At 39.2% G+C, this 23,954-nt stretch overlaps 1 long non-coding RNA gene across 1 annotated transcript in view; it reads left to right on the forward strand.

The window, feature by feature from the left end:
- Positions 1 to 11,649: 11,649 nt before the first annotated feature.
- LOC141494341 (uncharacterized) overlaps positions 11,650 to 23,954 on the forward strand; it is a 34,557-nt gene continuing 22,252 nt past the window's right edge. Inside the window, exon 1 of the long non-coding RNA XR_012470406.1 lies at positions 11,650 to 11,896. This is a non-coding gene — a long non-coding RNA (uncharacterized LOC141494341). The remainder of the gene's footprint in view (positions 11,897 to 23,954) is intronic.

Below are 23,954 nucleotides of genomic sequence, written 5' to 3' on the forward strand. Positions count from 1 at the left end.
CTATCATCTATCTATCTATCTATCTATCTATCTATCATCTATCTATCTATCTATCTATCTATCTATCTATCTATCTATCTGTCATCTATCTATCTATCTATCATCTATCTATCTATCTATCTATCATCTATCTATCTATCATCTATCTATCATCTATCTATCTATCATCTATCTATCTATCATCTATCTATCATCTATCTATCTATCATCTATCTATCTATCATCTATCTATCTATCATCTATCTATCATCTATCTATCTATCATCTATCTATCTATCATCTATCTATCTATTTGTTGGCTATTATTATTTTTTGTTCTTTTTGACATCAAATTGGTCAAGCATAAATCAGACATTCTCCAATATCATTTAAAAAGTGACTTAAGTTTTTATATTTATGCCACCGTTCATTTTCTACCTCAAACTGCTGAAGTCTTTTCTGACAATTTTGAAATAATATTTTATTAATTTTTAACCTATTAACTCCTTAAATTAATTAATTTAATTAACAAAACTCCTACTCCTTTGAGGACTCAAATGTTTCTTTTATGAAAGTGAATACTTTACATACTATGTAAACACTATATTTTTTCTTTCTTTCTCATGTTTTCTCCCTTAGTTCTAATTCCTATTTCACTAATATGGAAATATATTAAACACAGTTCTAAATGTGCAACCTATATTAGATTACTCCCTGCCATAAAGAGGGTGGAGGGAAGAGGATGATGGGAAAAGTATGGAACTCAAAAGTTTGCAAAAGAATAATTGTAGAAAATTACCTTTGCATATATAATTGGAAAATAAATAAAAGTTAAAAAAAGAAAGAGAAAAATAAAAGAAAGCAAATACTTTTCCAGTATATTTAACTCTTGAAAATAAATCAAGGAATTCTTTCTACTCCTTTCAGAAAAGGCAGCACTTAAAGGGGCAATATTTGGAAGGTTGTTCTCTCTTTTTCTCATCTTTGAAACCTCCAGACCTTTTCAGAACTGACTCAGGTGACAGTTCCTAAAAGAGATCTTTCCTGAATCCCTCAATCGCTAGCATCCTCTTTGAATTTGATTTATATTTACTTAGTTGTCTGTATGTTATGTCACCTCAGTGGAATGCAAATTCCTTGGAGGAAAGTACTAGTTTATATATTTGCATTCCTAACACTTAGTGGGAGTCTTGGCATATGATGGAATTGCTCTTTCCTTCCCCAAATTATCTTTTTACTTTTCCAGTTGAATGTTGTATCTGCTGTTAGAATTTAAGGTTTTTAAACAAAGGGATAGTTTTTTCATATTGACTTTGTAGTTGTGATACAGAGACTCACACATAGTAGGTGCTTAATAAGTCATTAATTTGTTTGACTTGAAAAGATTGTGGCAGATATAAATAGATTATAACATATTGCTAACAAAAATGTTTATAGCAGCTCTTTTTTGTGATGTCTAAGAATTGGAAATTGAAGGGATGTCCATCAAATGGGGAATGGCTAAACAAGTTGTGGTATATAATTGTAATGAAATAATATTGTGCTACAAACAGGATGATTTCAGAAAAACCTGTAAAGATTGATATGAACTGATGAAAAGTGAAATGAATCAAACCAAGAGAACATTGTACACAGTAATAGCAATATTGTTTGTTGAAGGGCTATGAATGACTTAGGCAATCTCATCAATACGATGATCCAAGATTATTTTCAAAGGCTAATGATGAAGCCTGCTATCTGCCTCTAGGGAAAAAAATTGATATTAATTGAATACAGACTGATGCATACTATTTTTCCCTTTTTTCCTTTCATTTTTCTTTTATTCCAGTCTTCTTGGACAAAATGACTAATATGGAAATGTTTTACATAAAATGTATTACATATTGCTAAAAATTCATGGGGGGAGCTAATTAATAAATATATATATATTTTATAATTTTTTAAATAAAAAATTAATCATTCCCCTCCCCCCCCCCAGAAAATGAAATGAACTTCCAAATAAAGAAAGTATGGGGCTCAATAAATAATAAAAGAAACAAAAAGAGAACAGGGCATTTGAAGGAAATTCAAGGGAAATTTTATGAAGAACTATAGGCAAGTCAGATTTTGGAAAGGGTGTGGCAGAGGCACTGATGGAAAGGGCTGCCACATCAGTTGGATCATGAAGAATTCCTAGAGAGACATTGGACAAAACTTGCCCCCCTTTCTGGGTCCCTGCTTTCTCATTTATAAAATGTAGGGGCTCTAACATTCCATGGCTTGAGGTTACTGGGATGGAACACTAACAAAGGACTTCTGGCTAAAGAAAATTTCCCTATTATTACAGTTTAACCTTAGGCATTCTGCCATATTAGGTTTTGTTTAATACAATTTACTTGATGTCTATTCCTTACTTCTGATGTCTCCATTGTTCTCAGACAGTACCACAAAATTTGCATAATTGTAAAATGGTTAACATAATTCTCTTGTATTAAACATCAACAGAAAAGTTCAAATGAATGCAAACCTTTTGCTTCCAGAAAGTACAAATTATTGAAATGGAAATTGTTGTTACCAGGGCGTGGATGAGTTTAGAATCACCCAGGAAATGAAGGAAACAATTGTTAGTAATAAATCATTCCAATGATTTTTGTCTATGTTGTTGTTCCTCATTTCAGCTACATCTGACTCTGTGATCCCATTTTGCATTTTCTTGGCAAAGACATTAGAATGGTTTGCCATTTCCTTCTCTAGCTCATTTTATAAATGAAAAACTGAGACAAATAGGGAAAAGTGACTTGCTCAGGGTCACACAGACAGTGAGAGTCTGAGGTTAGCTTGAACTCAGGAAGATGAGTCTTCTTGATTTAGGTCTGGCACTCTAGCTTCTTTCCTACCCATGGCTACCGCCACATATTTGTGGGGAAGTGTTGGCCATGGTGAGCACCCAACAACATCATCAAAAAATAAAACTGCCTTTATCCCAAAAAAGAAATGACCAGCAAACGATATGGGAATCATTCAAAATCAGCCAGGAGAGCCATGCTCTCAGCCCATCTATTGTTCAGAGCAAGGATCAGAATTTATACCAAAGTAGAAGATAGGAGAGAAGTGGGAAGACACTACTTGAAATCACAACCGTTTCACTGATCTGTTGGCTCTGAAAGATGGGAATTGACCCAAAGTCCAGACATCGATGTAGAATGTCAACATTTCTCAGCGCTATTTTAATGGCACATTTGTCACAATAAGAACATAAAAAGAGCCCAGAAATACACTAGACCTCCAGTTCTTGAATCCAACATGACTCTGGTGGGAGCAATAGCCTTCCCCTTTTCCCCAATTTGAGCTAGCCTAGAATTTCTTAAATATCCTTGAAGTCTGATTGGCTCAGGGATGTCAAGGGTACTTCCTGGTTACCTCATTCAAGACAGCCAAATGGACTTCTGATTTCCTTCTCTTGGACAAAACATCATGGGTAGCTCTGGCCAAGAAAGCTCAGGCCATTTGAAATTTCCTCTCTCTATGGTTAAATAAATCTTATTTTGCTAACTGCTGAATGACCTATGGATGTCTCATTGGGTTCCAGGAATACAGATAAGTTCCAAAGAACTGGTTTGAGCCAGACGAGCCCAGATCATTGACTATGTTATGCAAGTTTGGGAAAGAATGAGGCAGTATAGAAGCTGAGCCAGGACTGGCTTTCAGGCTTCTGGTACTGGTATTGATGTATCTCTAGAGATGATGCTTGCTTTCCCCTGAGGCCCAAGGGGAAAATTAGAAAGTGTATAGCCTGAGGCCGTTAACTAGGCAGCCCAGTAGGAATAGTTCTGCGTCCTTAAGACTTTCCCTTTCCCTAAAGAAAGCTGCAACACATGGTCACCGTCCACCGCCAGCCTCCAAATGTGTTCCCCTAGGGTTTTTGAGCTGTTGTTTTAAGCCTTCTCCAACTTTTACTGAGGGAATCTCCCCAAAACTCAGTTTTCCCTCAAAGAAGCCAGGAGGGATTGATTTTTTCAATACTGAAAAATACAGAATAAAGAGTAGAATGGGAGAACGAGATTATCCTATCCTGAGAGGAACCTGATTCTTTTTTGCTTCTCATGTCCATTATCTCACTCCCTTGGATAGACATTCAATAGAGGATTTCAGTACATGGTTACCTTCTTCAGCTACCTTGGGCTTCTTTTGGGGAGGGGGGTAAAGCAGATGGGAAAGGTAAACAGGAGACCCTTGAATGAAAACAGCAACAGAGCAGGTTTTTCCCCCCAGTCCCCTTCTCACTTTTCCTTGGAGCGTTGACTCTTTTGAGGCAGGATTCATGCTCTAACCTTGAGGGGAAGGCATCATCTGGGACAAACAAAAGTGAGTAGTATAAGTGACTTCTAGGAAGCAAAGGGGATGATTTAAACAGAGAGATCCCTCAGAGAACTGCCCTAACATGAAGTTAACAAAGCAACTCAAAGGTAAATAGTGAGGTTCAAAGCTATGCCAGATAAGAAGAATGATTTCTTCATTGGCCTTTAGCCATTCTGAACTTCAGCATTTCAAAGAAAACAAACTAATGACAGCCCATGCTCTTTCATAGGGGAGGAAAGTCCTCCAGTGAGCTACCAGAAAATATTTGTCTTGCTCATACAAATGTCTAATATTTTGAGAAACTTAAGCTTCTGGTCCAAAGAACAGAGGAAGACAGCATTCATTGCAGAAAATTATTTCTTTTGGAAAACTATTATTCGTATATCAGGCATAATTAAAACTTTTAGTAAAATGAGAACATATTTTCTTCAAAAATGATGGAGAACATTTGGGGGTGGGGTAGGGGAGTTAGACCCATTTGTTTTAGTGAAGAACATTTGTTAAGGGTGAATTATTGGTGTGGTGGATTGAGTTCCATGCTTGGAGCCAGCAAGACCTGAGTTCAAATTCAGCCTCAGTCACTTACTAGGTGGGTGATCCTGGGCAACTCTCTTTACCCTTTGTGCTTCAGTTTCCTCACCTGTAAAATGAGCTGTAAAAGGAAATGACAAATCACTTCAGTATCTCTACCAAGAAAACCCCAAATCGGGCCATGAAGACTCTGACATGAGTAAATAGCAGCAACAAAATATTGCATTCTAATGGAGGGGGTGTGAATATAATTCTTTTAGAATCCCAAGGTCACAAAGCAACATATTTTATATTGAAGAGAAGAAGGAGAAGAGGAGGAGGAGGAAGAGGAGGAGGAGGAGGAGGAGGAAGAGGAAGAGGAAGAAGAAGAAAGGAGGAGAAAAAGGAGAAGAAAAAGAATCTAACAATATGTTGTTTACAACAGATGTCAAACATAAAAGGTGTTACACAACAACCCACAGAATTCATTACTTCCATCAACATTCTTGACAACATTCTGAAAAAGATTATAATGTAATTCCCAAATATTTAACAAAATAAATAAAATAAAACAGAGCACAGATAATGTTAATATGTGGTTCTCTAAGTTACTAGGCAGTCCACAGGGATCCTTCTGTACTGTTTCATAGCCCCCATTTTTATTTGACATTTATACTTTGGTTACCAAAAACCACTTCTGAAATAAAGAGTTAGAGGAAAATCTAGTCTATCTCATCTGAACTTCAAAAAAGCAGGGGTTGAAGTTATGATTCTAGACAACAGCAAAAAATGACTTTATTAAAAGAGATTGAGGGGAACTGCATCTTGTTAGAAAGTAAAAGACAATGAATTGATTTCAGTGATCTGTATATAGTGACCAAATGCCATGGCTTCAAAATGATCAACAGAAGCAAACAAGCAACTAAGTGTATCACAGGAACAATAAATGCAGAACTCTAATGAAGGGTTTGTGGTGTCCTGAAATCCTGAAATCACCTCATTATTTCTAGATAATTTTAGTAAAAAGGAAATAAAAAGTTGAATAGAATTTTAGAAAAATAGATCAACTCAATGTGACAATTATTTAGTAGAAATAAGTATTAATATTTCTCAAATGTGCAGGATTGTTTTGTAATAACTGATCATATGTGAGATCATAAAAACATGATGAACATCAAAAATAGAGAACTAACATGCCCATCCTTAATAGACCGCATCACCAAAAAACTAAATTAACTAGAAATTAACTAGAAAGATCATTAAAAATCAACTGGAAACCAAATAAGTTAATCCTAAAGAATTGATGGGCCAAGGACAAACTTTATAGAAATGATAGAAAAATTCATAAAAGATAATAACAACAGTGAGATAACATAACAAAATTTGAGGGATAGAGCCAAAGGGATCTTTTAGAGAATATTTATCTCTAAAAATCTTTTTAGCAAAAAGAGAAGAACCACAATAATAAATTGTGAATTTAACTAAGAATGCTAGAAAAGCAAAAGATCAATGAAATTAAATTATCTACCAAAATAGAAATATGAAAAGGAGAGATTATTGAAATGGTAAAAAAAATGTATTAACCAAAAAAGAGGATTTTTAAGTTTTTGAACTTTTTATTTAAAGTTTTGAGTTTCAAATTCTAGCCTTCCATTCCCTCGCCTTTCTCTTAGATAGTAAAAATTCAGATTTAGGGTATACATGTGTAATTATATAAAATATTTCCATATTAGTCATTTTGTTCGAGGATTCTAATGAAAGGAAAAAAAAGGAAAGAAAGTGAAAAATAATCTGCTTCAGTCTCTAGTCAATTCAATTTTTTCTTTGGAGGCAGAATGTTCTTCATCATTAGTCCTTTGGAATTGTCTTGGATGATTATATTGCTGAGAAAATAAGGAAGTTTAAAATATAATAATTAGTAACACTAGGATCAAAACTGGAAAAGGACAATTCACAACAAATGAAGAAACTTTTTTCCCATCTCTTTACAACAAAACTAATAACTTAAGAGAACTAAATGAAGTCTTAAAAATATAAAATACCTAAATTAAGAGAATAAAAAATGGAGAATGTAAACAAAAAAAATTACAGAGGAATTTTAAAAGTCACAAATGAACTTCCAAAGGTGTGTGAATATGGTGGGCATGAGGAGGAGAAGTGGACTACTCCTCTATGATCAGGTGAATTCACATGTGAGTTCTGTTCAACATTAAAGTGCTGTTCCAATGCAATTTAGAAATTACCAAAAGAAGAAACCCTGCCAAATTCCTCCTCTTAAACACGTATAGTCTTGATCTTTAAACCAGAGTTAAAACAGAAAATGAGAACTATAGACAAGTATCTCTAATGGTGCATAAATTTTAAATAAAATCTTAGAAGGTAAAATAACACATCACAGAGATCATACACTCTCTAAATCACTAAATCACCTATATACCTAGAATGAGGGTTGATTTAATATTTTTTGAAAAATGAATACTCAACTGGATAATACAAAACCAACAAGATCTTGTTAATTTACCAATAGGTGCCAAAAAAGTTTTTTTTTTAAATCAGGACCCATTTAAAAAAAATTAGAAAATTTAGGAGTAAATGGAACTTTTTGTAAAATGATAAAATTATGTATTGTAAACTAAGAACCAACATTACATGTAACAGAGATAACATAGAATATTTTTTCCAATAATATTCGAGTTGAGACAAGAAAGAAAGAGAGGGAGGGAAGGATGAAGGAAGGAAGGAAGGAAGGAAGGAAGGAAGGAAGGAAGGAAGGAAGGAAGAGAGGGAGGGAGGGAGGGAGGGAGGGAGGAAGAAATTTCAATCTGTTCTCTGAATCCATCAGTTCTCTCTAAGAAAGGAAAGAGCATTTTATAACGAGTCCTTTCTAGTGGTAGTGGATCACTGTATTGTTCAGAGTTATTAAGACTTTCACTGTTGAACATCATCTTTTTTATTGAACCATTTATTCTTTCCTCTTCAGACAGTGGCCTCCCTTTCATCATGGTTAAATGGAAAGATAATCAGTGAGCTTGGTGTGAGTATCGAGAGCCCCAGAATTGAAGTCAAGGAGATCTGTGTCTACACCCTATCTCTGATCCTTTCTGTGGGACAAGCATCAAATCTCTTGCCTTTTCTAAACCTCAGACATTTGACTAAGTGACATATTGGTTTTGGTCTGAATCAGTGAGGAAGTCCCACCCATTGATAAAATCCCAGGGCTTTAACAATGAAGTGAAGTGTAATATACTCCAGTCATTTGGTGTTTACCCATGCCAAGACCAATCCATCTCTTGGAATAAGTACATCAGAACCAATTATCAGGGGAGACTTGGAGATGCCAGACGTTTGACAGTTGGACTTCAAGTGTCCTTAGTTCTGACTCTGGATGAATGGAAATTCCATCAGGTTTGCCCATGTGCCCCTGATCATCTGGCATGAGCTGCAGGAGGGTTGCTCCTTTCCTTTCAAGGCTAAACTTTGTGATAATAAAACACAGTCATTAGGAAGAGTCTAACAGAATTGTTTGCTCTTTCAGAACAAAGACCACCAAAGCCCTCCAATGGAAGCCATGAAATGTGATATAAAGGCATCCTAATACAGTAATCAAGGAGTCTACATTCATTTCCATTTTTCCACAGCTGGTTGGGACCCCAGAAGTTATCTATATCCTACCCTTGAGTAATAATATGTTCTACTGATGAAGGCTCATCCAATGATGTCCAGAAAACCTTCAGTTAGGGGTCCCTGCTCCCTCAGGAGGCAGCTAGCTCCACTCTGGAATAGTTCTCGATGGTAATTCTATCAGTTACACTTATATTGCACCTTCAAACATTTCCTTCATTGATCCTAGTTCTGTGCTCAGAGGCCAAATTAAACAAATATTTGTTTTCTGGTTATGGCCCTTAAATACTTAGATAGACTTTATGCCCCTTGCCAGTCTTCTCTTCTTCTGGCTACACCTTTCAAATTCCCAGTCCTCATATGCCAGGTCCTTCCCCATCCAGGCTGTCCTCCTTTGGACATTATCCAGCTTGGTACAATCCTTTCAATTAGGAGATGCCCAAAGCAGGACACAAGACCCTCCAGGAAGGAGCCTATATGGAAATAAGCCCTCTGAAACCCACACACCAAGTGCTCACTCAAGACAGGTTCATGAACTGGTCATTCTATGGAGAATTTGCTGTCTGGAATATTGCCAGTAGAGTCAGGGATGGACAATGGTAAATCAGAGGGCAAGGAAGGGGTCTGGACAGTTTCTGAGTCCCTCCCAAGTCATGTCCTCTTAGTGTGACTTCATTAGTTTGATCGAGGTGAATTCCCAGTACTATCAGTCACACCCAGATCCTCAAGCACAAAAACATATTTCAACGCCAAGTATAACTGCATTTTGGCTCATCTGTCATTTTATATGATCTAGTCATTGGCTAGCCTCCATCACTGTGGAGAAGTGAGAGTTAACTGAAAGTACAGAATCGCTTCTAGCCAAGCAGGTATGTAGAAAACAAACCAGTCTGCCATTTTTTGTGGATGGGGAAATGGCCATGATTTTAGAAATCGTCTAGTCCAGCCCCTCGTTTTGCAAATGAGGAAAGAGGTCCAGGGAGGAAAAATGATTAGCCAGAGCCACACAGGGTGTGAGCAGCAGAGTGAAGATTTGAACCAGTCTCTGACTTCAGATGGATCAGTCCATCCAAGGTGCCAGAGGCAAGGTGGATCCAAGCAGGAAAGGAGATAATTAAGTAATTAATTATGTGTTTATTATGGGCTTTAGAAACATTATCTAATTTGATCTTATTGGCAGATAATTAGCTGTAGTGGTGAGTGAAAGGGAAGCTTCAAAGAGAAACCTCCCAGCCACCTGGAGGAAAGTCAGACCTTTAGCAAATAGACAAAGTCCAGGCAGCCACGTGTTTAGGGGTGAAGATGATGAGGTGGGCGTTGGATCGCTTGGGGCAGAGAGGAGCAATCCACGGGGAGATGGGGCAGAGAGCTAGAAGGTTGGTCCAGTGTGTTCAAGTTTCAAGTTTCAATTCAAGTTTCTCATCCAAAACTTGAATTACATGAAGTGGAAATTCTGAGCCCAATGGGAAGCAAACCATCTCAAAGGTTGGGAATTTTCTGCAAGAGGGAGCTAAGTGCAGACTTCCCAGGAGGTGATAATTGTCTCTGACCTTATCAGTCTAGGCAATGATGCATGATGCTATTTGTAACAGTGAGTAGAAGTCAAGAGGACCTGCCTTAGATAGTCAGCCAGTAGCTATGGATTCTAGACAAGAAACCTAATTTCCCTACTACCTAAGGGAAGGAAACTACCTAAAGAAGGCAAACAGAAGCCCTGGCCCCATAGGGTGGCTGGGAGGAGCACATGAAAGAATCTGTTTGCTGCTTTGCAAACTCTAAAGTTTTCTAGAAATGCTGTCTTTTATTATTAGGGGTTTTAACGTGCTCCTCCACCCCACCCCACTCCCTTCATTGTGCCACAAGAATTCATGAATGGTGTTAAAGTGAAGTCACTCTAGAAAGTTAGTCTGGAACCAGACCGGAGAGGATTTTAAGTGCCAAGCTGAGCAGCTGATATTTTATTTAGGAACAATAGGGAGCCAATGAAGTTTAGTGAGCTGTGGAATAAGGGTCAGATTTGGACTTTACAGGGATTTCAAAAGTTTGTGGAGGCTGGGGAAAAAAGAGACTGGCCAAGAAGAGGCAATCTAATAGGCTGTGATCTGAACTTTGAAGATGGTTGTGGGAGTGGAGAGGGAGAGACAGAACAGATGCCCCTAGTTAGCAAGACTCTGGTGTATACACTTTTATAACTGATGTTTAAACATTTGAAATCAGTCCTATACTGAGGACTTTGGGACTTTCAAAAAAAGGCATCATGGTCAAGGTGAGTGACATGAAAATCCACCCCGCCCCACCAGCCAAACTAGAAATAGGCCATGGAGGGAACACTTTGACTCTCCTCCATTGCTCTTTGGGCACACCAGTGGTGAGTGGTTAGGATGCTACCCAAGGGGTACTGAGATATGCCTGTGGTGGTCACCCTGTCCCAGGCTCCTCTCTCTTTGACTTTGCCTGTAGTAGAAGCTGAGGGAGGTTTGCCAAAGTGTCAATAGCTGATGTTGGCTCCCATTTAGACAGTCCTGAGTTAGCTTTGAAGTTGACCTCGGAAGAGGTCAGGTCATGGTCAATCCCTTGTTTGTCTCGAAGCAGGCAGAGCTGGGTCTAGCTTCACGAACACAAGGTGCTTACTATCATGACTGGGGGGAGGGCTCACAGAAAGGGCTGTTGCCCCCAGGAAGGCCCCTGGACAGCCCTGGAGAGCTGATGGTTTAACTCATGCCCATGGATGCTATTTTCCCAGAACACCCCCCCACCGTCATGCTCTTGTGAGTGATGCTGGCCTAGTCCGTTGGCCACCTTCAGTTGAGGAGCACAGAATTGACTCCCTGTGGGTTTGACTTTTGCTTTTTATAGCCAGTGTGTGGTAGGAAGTAGGCCCCAAGTTCCCTTGACAACAAGTAGAGACTAGGCCAGGCCGAGTATCTGAATCATCATTGAATCATAAGATGATTTCCGTTTTCAGTCCTTGGAGCTTGAGCTGGGGGTGGGGGCCGATTTTTATTTTTTTCTATAAACAGTTTGCTGGGATTTTACATGAATATTTCTGAGCCAGGCAGAGTGGGTTCAGCTCACTCATTTTCCCAGAAGGCTCAAAGACACCCATAAACTCTGGGCTCAAACAGTCAAACAAACCAAAAGTCCACCTTGCCCTGGGTCTACCACATTCCACCATGGGGACATTTTGCTCAAGGCCAGTGGAATGGGGAAGTCCCTTTTCTGCAGAAAAACCAGATTTCCCCAGACCACATTTCAGGGAATTATACGGAGGCGATGTGGTTTATGGAGGTCTGGGACACTGGATCTGGAGCCAGCGAAGAAGGCCTACTGACTGACAGTGCTTTATTTTGTGATCCTGGGCAAACTCCTGAGCCCTTCTAGGCCTCCTCTGCAAAAGGGGGAGAATCAGTAGCTGCCGGAGCTTCCTGGCAGGGTCCAGAGACAACAAGTAAGTCCTTGGCAAAGCATCAAGTCCTGTGCAAATGCAGATTATTGTAAATCTCTAACCTACTGTCAAGAATGGGGGTGGGGTGGGGTGGCTAGGTGGCGTAGTGGATAAAGCACCAGCCTTGGAGTCAGGAGTACCTGGGTTCAAATCCAGTCTCAGACACTTAATAATTACCTAGCTGTGGTCTTGGGCAAGCCACTTAAGGATGGGGGTGGGGGTGAATCCCCTGCCCTGCCCTGCCCTTTGCTGGTGGTCACAGAAGCAATGACAGCTGCCTACTGAGAACATCCAGTCCCCATTAGCAGTCTCTCTCTCTCTCTCGGTTCTTTTATGATGGTTCCCCGACTCTCTGGATTGCTAGGCCTGCATTCAATGAGACCCTGCCATGGACAGGACTCCACGATGGGGATGGGGAATAATGCAAGGGTTTACCAAGCTTAGACAACTAATCTTCATGCAACTTACTGTCTGTTAGGAGAAATCACACACACACACACACACACACACACACACACACACCTGCATAACCTGCCTCCAGGTTCTGCATCCTCCAATCAACTTCCACCAACTGCCTCACTAGTCTTTGCTAAGGGCCACTTTCCTCCTATTTGGCCCCTGCTCAATGACTCTTTTCTTCCAAGGACTTCAGGATTCCCTTTTCTCCATCTGACTTCCAGCCCCCCCCTTGTGACCTGTCTCCCTAATCTTTTACTCTTCTTATTTCCCATTGAGAGGCCCCTCGGTTCTGGTCAGGCTGGTGTCACCAATAAGCCACATTGTTTATGTTTTTGCTCATGTCTCAGGACATTAGAGCTGAAGGGAACCGATAAGATCTGTATAAAAATGCCCTCATTTTGCAAAGAATTAAGGTCATGCAGTCACTATGAGCCAAGGTATGAGTCCAACTCTTTGTTTTGATCTCGTCTCCTTGCTGATGTCTATGTTGCTTTCTTTGGCAACACCTCCCCTGTTCCAGAACTCTCCATCTTCAAGTTCTAGCTCAAACCACCCCTGATTCCTTCCCGATTTCCTTGTTCCCTGGTCCCCATGGCATCAGTGGTAGCAGGTCCTGCAACATGGCTTACATTTCTCCCAGGGTTTCTGCATGTGGCACAGAGGATAGAGCACTGGCCTTGGAGTCAAGAGAATGGGAGTTCAAATCCAGCCCCAGACACTTGCCACTTGCTAGCTGTGTGACTGGTCTTGACCCATATCTGGCCACTGGACCAAGAGGCCTCTGGAGGAGAAAGGGAAACTGGTGACTTTGCACTCCCTCGCTCAAATCCAATTCATGTACTTGTCATGGTCTCCTTGATGTCATGGTCTTCTTTGAGACAAAGGACAAACATTGTCAAGCTGCCTGAGAGAGGTCTGCATCTTGTACCATTCCCAAGTCTGTCACAGCAGAAAGCTCCAAGCTGAGAGGACAGTTTTGTTTGGGTTTTTAGACTGGACTTATTAGATCTTTGGTCGGGGAAGCTCTCGATGAGAAAAACCTTCTATTAATATTTAATAGTTCCTCTGTCCACCAAACCTTAGCTGTCTGAGGAACAGAGAGGTTCAGTGATTTTTTTCAGAGTTTCTCAGACACTATTTGACAGAGTCAAGGTCTTTGAAATCCAGGTCCTTCTTCCCCACTCAGAGGCCACCTCTCTTCCCTCTGGGCCAAGCTGCCTCTCAAAAACATGGCACATGCAATGGAATACTTGCTCAGTGAGACAATGAGAGATTTCTAGCTGAAAGAGACCAAAGAGTCATCAAATCTAAGTCTTAGAGATGGAGAAACTGCAGTCTCATAAGTTTGAAAGACAAATCCAAACTCACACAGGCATGAAGTGAAAGAGTCTTAGCTCAAACCTCAACCAATGTTCTTGACCTGGTCTTGGCTTTTTGACTAATAATATATTAGAGATAATAGCTAGGAATTTTACAAAACTAAGGTACTATGGACTAGGGGATTCCTGTTCACTCCCAAATATTAAGAAAGAGAGAGACTTTTTCAAAAGAGTCTGAAAAAAGGAAGGCCCTAAGGAAACTCTGACCTTAATTCTTCTCATCACTGAGCTCAAGATTATACCCAGGAAGCATCTTTTCTCCTCAATGTCTTCCCTCTTTCTTCCTGCTTCCTCTGCCACCCAGAGATTCTCCCTTTTCTCATCCCTGCTAACTTGGAATTCCTGATACAGGACTTTGTCAGCAAATTGCCAGCACAGGAAGACACACATAGTCAGAAAAGTCATGAGTTTGTTCTTTTAATTTTATTATGGGGGGGGGGGGTTTCAAGGCAAAGGGGTTAAGCAACATGCCCAAGGTCACACAGCTAGGTAGTTGTTAAGTGTCTGAGTCATGATTTGAACTCAGGTCTCCTGTCTCCAGGGTCAGTGCTCTATCCATTGTGCCACTTACTTTTGCTATTAATTGTACAAATAATCAAAATTGGAGGGAAGGAGAGAGATCAGTGGGCTTCTAACTTTGAACCTTTGGACACCTTGCTCATGTTCACAGAGTCAAAAATCTTTAAAAGAAAAAATTAAATTATTTCTATTTATCTCATTAAATGTTTCCCAACTATATCTAAAAAACTAATAATTATTTTTAAAAATTTTGAGTGCCAAATTCTCTTTCTCCCTCCTGCTCCTTCCCCTCCTTTAGAAGGCAACCAATTTGATAATGATTATATATGTGAAGTTATACAAAATATATTTCTATATTAGCCACATTGCAAAAGAAAACACAAATAAAACAAGAAAAATAAAGTTAAAAAAATTTGCTCCAATTTGCATTAAGTTCATTTTTCAAGATGGATCCTCAAAAGAAAATTGTGAATGAAAAGAGAGAGAGAGAGAGAGAGAGAGAGAGAGAGAGAGAGAGAGAGAGAGAGAGAGAATTAGACCCTATGTTAGTTCAGAGTAAAAGAAATCAAAGGACATGTCCATATCCCAATGGAGGGAAGCAAATTAAACTCCTTTTGCAAGTCCTGCTTTTCAGGGCCTGAACCAAGCATCTTCCACAAAGCAGAGGCTGCCTTTTGTACCACTCATGCCTCTGTGAAGATGATTCATGGAAAAGTCATTCTGAATCTTCTAGTCATCTAGGATCTGTCTAACCATTCTCAAACTTCATAAAGATGTTGGACGTTCCTTCCGCAAGAGAACAGAATAATGAGAAATTACCTGGAATACTACATAAATTTGTTATTGATGGGGATGCTTAAAAGCAAGGATTTAAGGAAAAGGAGGTGATGAGTGCTCACTAAGCCCAGTCTTTCTGTGCTTTTTTCCAGTTTTATTTGTATAATAACCAAGGACACGGGGAAGAACAGTAGGGAGTCTCGTTATCTTAGATGGAAACACTTTGTGATTTGAGAGTGGAATCCTTGAAATGGTTCAAAGCAATACAACTCGATGAGCATAGATCTGAGCAGAATTAAGGAGGACTTTTCTGGGATTTGATTTGGGACTTTGAGTAACCTTGGCCAAATTAGTCAAGTGGTTTTTATGGATAGTGACTAAGTACAACTCTCATGGGTAAAAGATATTTATCCCACCTTGGAAGGGGAGAGGCTTCCTAATCCTATGGTAGAGATCATTCAAGGAGAGTTGATAGCTGAAATCATGCTAGCAAAGAGACATTCAAAGAATACTACAGAAAGCGACCAATAGAGAGAGGTAATAAAGCTGTGACTCAGGAATTTGTTGTTGCTGTTGATGTTGCATTGTTTCAGTCATGCCAGACTCTTTTCTTTTCTTCTTTTTTTTTAAAGGTTTTTGCAAGGTGAATGGGGTTAAGTGGCTTGCCCAAGACCATACATCTAGGTAATTATTAAGTGTCTGAGGCCAGATTTGAACTCAGGTACTCCTGACTCCAGGGCCGGTGCTCTATCCACTGCATCACCTAGCTGCCCCGAGACTCTTTTCCTGACAAAGATACTGGAGTCGTTTGACATTTACTTCTCCATCTCATGTTACAGTAGAGTAAACTGAGGCAATCTGGGTTAATGACTTGCTCAGGGTCACACAGTTAGTAAGAGTGTGAGGCCATATTTGAACACATGAAGATGAGTCTTCCTGACTCTGAACTTGACAATCTTTATACTGTGTCACCTAGCTGCTCCCCAGAGAGAGCTACAGAATGCAATATGATGATAGCACCATCAGCTTTAGTTTTCTTATTTGTAAAATAGGGATAATAGTACTTACCTTGAAGGGTTATTGTGAGCATCAAATAAGATTTTATATATGTATATATAAATGTTTGACAAATCTCATAGGATGATAACCACATTAGCTATACCAATATTAGCTGTCATCATCAGCATATTCATCATCCTCATCCTCATCAAAAGCAACAATATTTAAGGATTCAAGGCAAATCCTAGTAAATTGCATGTGTGTGTGTGTGTGCCTTCTCCACTCTTGAGTCTGTATTTCTATACCACCCAATGTCTGTATTTCTCTGTATTTCTATATCACCTTTTCATAGTGAGGTCAGTTTTCTATATATAATTAAAAGATCTGCTTTTCTTACTACTCAACTTTCTATGGTATCTGATGAGTGGCTTATACTTTATATTATTATGTACTCTATGATAAGCTATATAAAAGTAAACACGTTGTGGGGGAGACATGATTGCCTACAATTCTGAATGACTGCTGACCCAACTTTCTGGAGGGTCAGGTGCTACATTTGTAAGGCATTAGTATAATCTATAGCTTTATTTCCTTGGGGAGACCTACAAAGGATGGGGGGAAAGTGTCCCAAAGGCACTGAGAGCTCTTTCCTATTTTCACACAAACTCCCCAGACCTCTTTAGTTGGCAGAATCGATTTGGAACCTGGACAAGAATATCCTTTCCCACCGGATTTCAAGACTTTCAGTTCCATGTCAGTTGCAGTCAGAAATGCATTTGTATGCAAAAAGTTTAAATGTGAAAATAACATGATTCAAACCTTTAATTTTTTTTTCATTTTCAGAATCAGTTCAGTTCAAGATCTGGGTGAAAGTTCAGACTGACATTTTATAATTTCAAAAAGTTGTTAATGAAACAGCCACATTTGGCAGATAATCCTACAGGAGAGATGGAGCATTCCTAACGTCTGCCCATTTTCAGAAGAGGTGGAATGTCTTTAGTTTGATAAAACTAAATGGTGTCTAGTTTCAGCAACATTACATTTTCCATCTGTCAGTACAAAATGCACTGTGCTGTTAGATCTAAGTGATAGATACTAAAGAATCATGGAAGAAGGGATCAGATTTGTGCAACCACCAGAAAGAACTGAGAATGGAAGTTGGAAATTTCAGAAAGGCAAAATTAAACTCAGTGTAAACTGAATGTACTTTTGAGAATTGAAAGTAGAGAATGCTGTCTAGAGAGGCATTGGTTTCCCTTTAAATGAAAGTCTTCTGGCAAATACTGATGACAAATTATTAGCAGTTCTATAGAATTGGTTCTTTATAAAATAAGTTATAATTCTATAATATGTGACGTTTTGCAAAGCCATAAAGAAGGTGGACTGGGGGGCTTTGCCCACAGCAGTGAGCTTCTTTTCTGCTCCACCATGCTTTCTATCTCCACAATCCTTGTGGCTGCCTCTCCATCAATGTCCATGCACCAGTGACCTATCTTCTGTCTCTTTCTCAATGAGATAGGATTGGTTCCCAAGTAAACCATGTGTTTCGTTTGCAATTTCTGGACTTTGCTCTGGGTATTAAAGGTTTTGACTTGAACCCTGGTTCTATGTAATGAAAAAGAGAACTGAGAAACACTATGGAAAAGTCAAAAGTCAAGATTAAGGTCATTTTGAAGGTCATTAATATTTGGTCAATGACAAACTTATTCTTAGCAAGGCCAAGATTAAAAAAATGGAAGGTCAAACCAGAGTTAAAAGCAATTACACTGAAGATCTAAAAATGCTCACAAAATGGATTTGTAGATTTGCTTTCAGGAAGGGTGTTTTCTCAAACCTATTCCCAGAAGGTGCTAGCTCCAGTGACCTAACATTGATGCACATCTCTGAAGTTCCTAGAGACCAATTTGGCCCAGCACTAGCATCCAGCTAACCATTTATCCATGGTCCAAGCAACACATCAAATGTTAAACCAAAGCTGATTAGATTATGACTTTTGTTCATTGTTCAATCTTGCATTCAAGGATTTCGTACAAATGGGTAGCTGCCCTCATTGCCAATCCTGAGCAAGGTGGGGAAGGATTTCCGTCACCCCATAAGCCTGAGAATCTGTGGTTTCACATCTAAATGTGGCAAACACAGTTTGTCTGCTTCATTTAACTGTTTCTAGATATTGTCACCGCTCACCATGGATGATGTTTCTCTCTTCATTTTAATTTTTCATTTGATTAAAAAAGAGAGTGAACAATATTGCCTTACAACTATGGGCTGTGAATTGAATCATGAAAAGGAGTTTGTGGTTTTTCTTCCCACAGTTGCCATATTTGTTCTTAAGTACCCAAGACCTCTAAGTTTCATTCATCCTTTTGAATTCATTCCTTTGAATGCTCTTTGAAATCCTCAGCCCTGATCCCTTTCCCAGGGATTATTACATACATTAAACTTGACTAATGTCTAACTTTGGCATTTTTTTGTCTTTTTCTTCCCCTATTGGTTATGAATTATAATATTTGATTGAGATTCAGCAGATTTAGGTCAAATATCAACTCTTCCACTTATCTGGGTGACCTCGGGTGAGCCTTCCAAACTCTTTGGCCTTGGTTTGTTCATCTGTAAAATAAAGGGGTTTGACTAGATGATCTCTAAGGTTCTTTTCAATTCTAAATAGATAAACCTATGGTCGAATAGATAGAATGTGGAACTCTTGAGGAAGGAAGACCTGACTCAAAATACTGCTTTTACAATTTACTACCACTGCACCTTGGGAAAGTCAGTTCCTCTAGAAGTTACAGACAGAATTCCCATATCTGATGAAATCCTGGATTTTTTTCAATGACTTTCCAAACTAGAGTAAGGTTAATTCATCCCATTAAATTCTATCTTATTCACCACCTCTTTCTTTCTGCTTTCCCTGCTGCCTGGTGCCTTTGTAAGTGGATCCTCTATCCTGTCTTATCCCATCTCAGATCATCTCCAATCCTGTTCCCAGGCAATTCCTGATGAGGGTCACATTCTCACAAATCCATCTCTGGGCAAAGTGTATTCCAAGGGCTAGAGGCTGTTGGTTTCTCAGTGCAGGCCCGAAAAAAGTTGCTGTTTTCATTTTTAGCCTGTGGTTATGGAGACCATTTGGCTTCAACTCCTTCTAAGCTTCTTAGTCTGGTGACCTCACCATCACCTTCCTTTAAAAATGGCAGATCTGAGCATTGCCTGCGGAAGGCAAATTTCAACCAAGACACAGGAATGAATGAAAGTGATTTGGCAAGGCTTCCCTTATGTTCCTTACAGATATCTATCTAACAAAAACACTGCTCAGAAAACTCCAGGACAGCTTTAAAAGGTTTACATTAATACTCCTTTTCAGCCAAAGAAAAATAATATTTACACTTTAATTAAAATTTAACTAAATTTGACCAACCGGCATGGGATTCAAAGGTTGGCAAAGGTCTAGACAGTTTTTGGTTTCCCATTGGATTCAGCCCACACTCCCTCTTCGATGTTCCTTGTGGAAGCCAAATATCCTGGTTCTTTTCCATGTGATAATCACAAGGGGTCCTATGGGTCAGCCAGTGATAGAAATATGCAATATAGACCCCATTCCTGTTGCACCTCTTTCAACAGTGAGTGTCAAACTCAGATAGAAACAGAGGCCACAAATCCATACGGATCCCTATTGTATATTGACTTAAAACTACATATTAACATTATCTATGTTTCATTGTATTTGTATTTATTTTGTTAAATCTGGTTCAGCACTGTGGAGTGTTGTGGTTGACACCTCTAGAACATAAGCCACAATGAAAATTCTTTGGGACTGATTGGCTCCCCTTGTGGCAGGCTACTCTGAATTCATAGGATGATGGCTCCACTCTCTACAGATACTTTGCTTTGCAAGCTGTGTGTTAGCTTCTAAGAAGTGATCACAGAAAATAATGGTATTTCAAAGCATTTTAGGATTAGAAGAAAGCAAATAGAAGCTTTCAAAAGGTATTTTAGTGAAAGGTGAAAGTTTGTAAAGAGATAGACATCTCATTGATACAAACCATCTGATGGAATGTAGACTATGCAACATAAACATTCTTGAACCTGGGAGAGGGGGCAGAGAGGGTAAGCTATGAGCAGATGGGCTAAAATCATGTGGTGTTATAATATCTACTTTTTCTTTGTTAGTAGAAGGGCAAAGGGAAAGGGACAGTATTTCACTGGGAAATAGGATTGATTCCTACTGATTCCAAGAACTGACTTCTGTTATGTAAAAACATGTTTTTTTGCTTCCTTAAATTATAGGAGCTACATCAAGGTGCAGTTGAAGGTCAAAATTAAAATATGATTTCCTCCATCACTTGGTCACTGCCAAAGCACAGCTGACCCTCTGTTCAGGTGAAAGGTCATTGTAAGTGCAAGTCCCTATAAGAGATTATTGGCATCCATGCCCTCCATTATCATTGTCAGCAAAGCCTGGTGGGAGAAAATTGTTGTAGCATCTCAGGAAATGACTAGCTGGGAGTTAATGCGTCCATGACTTCCTCCATTCGGACACTTCCTCATATTTTTCTCTCTTGCTCATTAAATGACATTTAGATGATTTCTCCCACCCCCAGTCCCTTCTATTACACAAGATTCAGCCTTCTTTGCTGAACTCCATCATCATTCTATTTCTTATGAGGACTGGAATAGCAATGGGTCCATTTTTACCAAACTGCCCCTTAGAAAATGAAGCTAGTCGACACTAGCTTTAATTTTTTGAAACTCATCTGTAAGAATCCACTAACTTGAGAGCATCTCTTTGTTCTTTAGATGGGTAAATTTTGTTGCCACGCTTCATTTTGGAAAATGGAGCTGCTGAGGTTTCTGTCATCATTACGGAGCTGCTGAGTGATGAGAAGCCTCCCAGTGTGCAGGTGTGACCCAAAAGACCAAGGGATGCCAACTGTCCTTTCTATTCTCCTTACATTGCAAGGTTTCCCTTAGCGACTGACTACAGATGTTATGCATAGAGGAGCTCAGACTCTTGACTCTTCAGCTGATCCTAAACCTTTGTTGACCCAATCAGTTAGCAAAGCAACAAACATTCATTAAGTATCAACTAATCAACAAGCATTGATTGAACCCTATCATATGCTAGGCAATGAATTTATCATTCCCTTTAGTCATTCCCTTTAAGGAGTTTAGATCCAATTGGGGGAAATCATGGAAAAACATACCAAGTACACATAAAATACATGCCAAGTAAATCTAAAGTAATCTTGGAGGGGAGGGATGAGCAGTTGGACATAGGGTTCATGTAGGAAATGGCCTTAGCAATGAACTCTGGAGGAAACTAGGGGTTACAAGACATGATGGGAAGAAGGAACCAAAACTGACATCAAGATGATTTCCTGTAGGTTGTAGTTATTTCCCAGGCATTGCTTAAGGCTGTGTTTCAAAAATCCAATTCCATTCCAATTAAAACAAGTCAACACAATGCACATTTATTATATGCCTGCTGTATGCATTGTATTAGGTGTTAGGGATATGAGGACAAACATGAAATAATAATAATAATAATAATAAATAGTTATATCTGTCAGATGCTATGCTAAGCATTTCACAAATTGTACCTCATTGAGTTCTTGTAATAGCCAGGAGGTAGGTGCTGTGATTGTCCTGGTTTTATAAATGAAGGAAACTAGAGTGAAGTGATTTCCCTAGGGTTACACAACCAAGAAGTGTCTGAGGCTAGATTTCGTTTTAGGTCCAATCTCCTCTCAGTGTACCAGGAGATCCAGCCTCCCTTCTCATCAATGCCTCTGCTTCAATGTTTAAATAGTACCGGCTAGGGATGTTGTTGCCTAGTACTCCGTAATGGCACAGCATAACTGGTTTTGGATGAAAAATCAGTGTTGCTGATAGTTCAGTGCTTATTTCCCGCCTTTATCTCTCCTGGTCCATACACACCTCAACTTATCATGGTCCCAAAGAAATCTCATCTACTTGTCTAGAACCTGCCTCAGCAAATCCAGGCCGATATTTCCTCTTCCTCACTTAAACGCATAGATTTTCACATCTCTTGTTACCCTGTTACCTTTTCAAATGGCCAATAAAAGGAGACATCACATTAAGATTTAAAAGCAACTTCACAAACACATTTTGATCCTTGCAATAAAATGGTCTTTGGGAAATGTGTTTCTATTAGTCCCTTTTTGTAGATGAAAAAACTGAATTCTACCAAAGTGAAGGGATTTTTCTAACATTTACCTAGTCAGGAAGTGTCAAAGATAGAATTCAAACCTCATCTCTCCTAATTCCAGACTCAACTTTCTTTCCACTATAACTTTGCTATTCAATCATTTTCATGTCCGACTCTTCATGACCCCTTTTGGAGTTTCCTTGGCAAAACTCCTGGAATAGTTTACCATGTCCATCACTATCACCACCACCACCACCACTACTACCACTACCACTACTTCTACTACCACCACTACCACCAGCACCACCAGCACCACCAATACCACCACCACTATTACTACTACTACTACTGCTACAGCTACTGCTACTATCACTACCAATATTTCTACTACTACTACTATTACTGTTACTACTATTACTATTACTACCACCACCATCACTACCATCATTTCTTCTCCTTCTTCTTCTCCTTCCTCTTCTTCTTCTTCTTCTTCTTCTTCTTCTTCTTCTTCTTCTCTCTTCTCTCTTCTTATTTCCTTTTCTCCTTTCTTCTCCTCATCTCCCCTCCTCTCCCTCTTCCTGTCATTACCATCACTATTACTATGATCATGCTAGGAAGATAAAAACCCTCATTGGGTTCTCTCTTAGGAAGACTATTCATGAGCCACTAATGAACTAATTGATTGCCCATTAATTAGGACAATAAATAGAAGAATGGCTAGGGGGTGGCAGGATGGTAAAGGCCTTTGAATTTATCATCAATAGAAACTTGAACTGTTCAACTTAGAGAAGTAAAGACCCTGCGAAGGCACTATCACTATTTTCACATATTTAAAGAACAGTTACATGGCCAGGGGATTGAGTTTCTTTGGCCTTACCAGGGCAGAACCAGGAATGATGAACACATGTTACACAAAGGAGGGTAGATTTCAAGAAGACCTTTTTAACTCTGAGAGCTGTCCCAACTTATCCTGGGCTTCCTAGATTGGGCAGTGAGTTCCCCTTCAGTAGAGAGCTTCAAGCAAGGTACAGATCTATGGAAAAAAGCGAGAGAATAAAGTAGATAATCATGATGGTCCTCATTGGATTTTTGGAACAAAGAATCCTTAGGGAAGCTGCTAATTATAAGTCTTCCTGGAATAAGGGAAATTCTTAAATATCTACTCATTCTACAATTTCCATTTAGAAACAGGCATGTTATATAGTCTTCCCTTCTTTTATCCAAGCTTTCACTGTCTTCAAACTGACAGTTCTGAACTATTGTAAATTTGATTTATAACTGTAGTATGACATAAACTCCACCAATATCAGAGAAAAGAGACTTTCCCCTCTAAGATCCAGACAAAGGGGAAGAATCCAATTCTTGCCATTTCTAAAGGGGATGGAAGAGCAGGATGGACAGAATCCTTGTCCCCCCCCCCGACCTTTCTAACTAGGGTGACCCTAAGGTTTCCAGTTTTGTCTTTTCTAGTCAAACTGCCCTCCATACTCTTCCTAATTCATCTCCTGCTTCCTTGACTTCTTACAAGGTACCCCCATGCCTGGAATAGTTTTTTAATGAATTATTTTTTAAAAATTAAAAATCTTAGGGGCAGCTAGGTAGTACACTGGATAGAGCACTAGCCCCCCTCCTGGAGTCATGAGTACTGGAGTTCAAATCCAGCCTCAGACAGTTAATAATTGCCTAGCTGTGTGACCTTGTGCAAGTCACTTAATCCCATTGCCTTAAATAAATTTAAAAAAATTAAAATTAAAAACTTCAA

Source organism: Macrotis lagotis, chromosome 7 (assembly GCF_037893015.1).
Source record: "Macrotis lagotis isolate mMagLag1 chromosome 7, bilby.v1.9.chrom.fasta, whole genome shotgun sequence".
In the NCBI taxonomy this organism is placed as follows: domain Eukaryota; kingdom Metazoa; phylum Chordata; class Mammalia; order Peramelemorphia; family Peramelidae; genus Macrotis; species Macrotis lagotis.